Genomic DNA, 586 nt, shown 5'->3' on the forward strand with positions numbered 1-586 from the left:
TCAGTCTTTTCTGGAGCAAGAACTACAAATGAGTTCTGAAAGTGTAGTTGACTGGAAGAATTATTGTCGTGAGGTAACAATTATATTTTTTCAAGATATTAATATAATTATGATTTTTCTATCTTTTATATTTTTGTCTCTCATTACTAGTTGTTGTCAATGTGGTTTATGAAAAATAATACTAAAATTGGTGGTCCTGGACATATAGTAGAAGTTGATGAAGCGAAAATTGGAAAACGGAAATATAATCGTGGACGAATTGTTCGAGGACAATGGGTATTTGGAGGATTTGAACGTGAAACTAAACACGTATTTGTTGTACCAGTACCTGATCGTTCAGAGACAACACTTTTAGATATTATACGTTGTCGAATTGCGCCAGGAACTACCATTTATACCGATTGCTGGCGCGGATACTCAAATTTAAAGAAAGAAGGTTTTGATCATTTTACAGTAAATCATTCAGAACATTTCGTAGATCCAGTAACAGGAGTACACACGCAAAATATTGAACGTTTGTGGCGTGACATGCGAGGAGCAATACCTCGTTATGGGATTAAAGAATATCATTATAATTATTATATAG

This window comes from Odontomachus brunneus, unplaced genomic scaffold (genome assembly GCF_010583005.1).
Source record: "Odontomachus brunneus isolate Ranch 3 - 2012 unplaced genomic scaffold, Obru_v1 Obru_scaffold_056, whole genome shotgun sequence".
Classification (NCBI taxonomy): Eukaryota; Metazoa; Arthropoda; class Insecta; order Hymenoptera; family Formicidae; genus Odontomachus; species Odontomachus brunneus.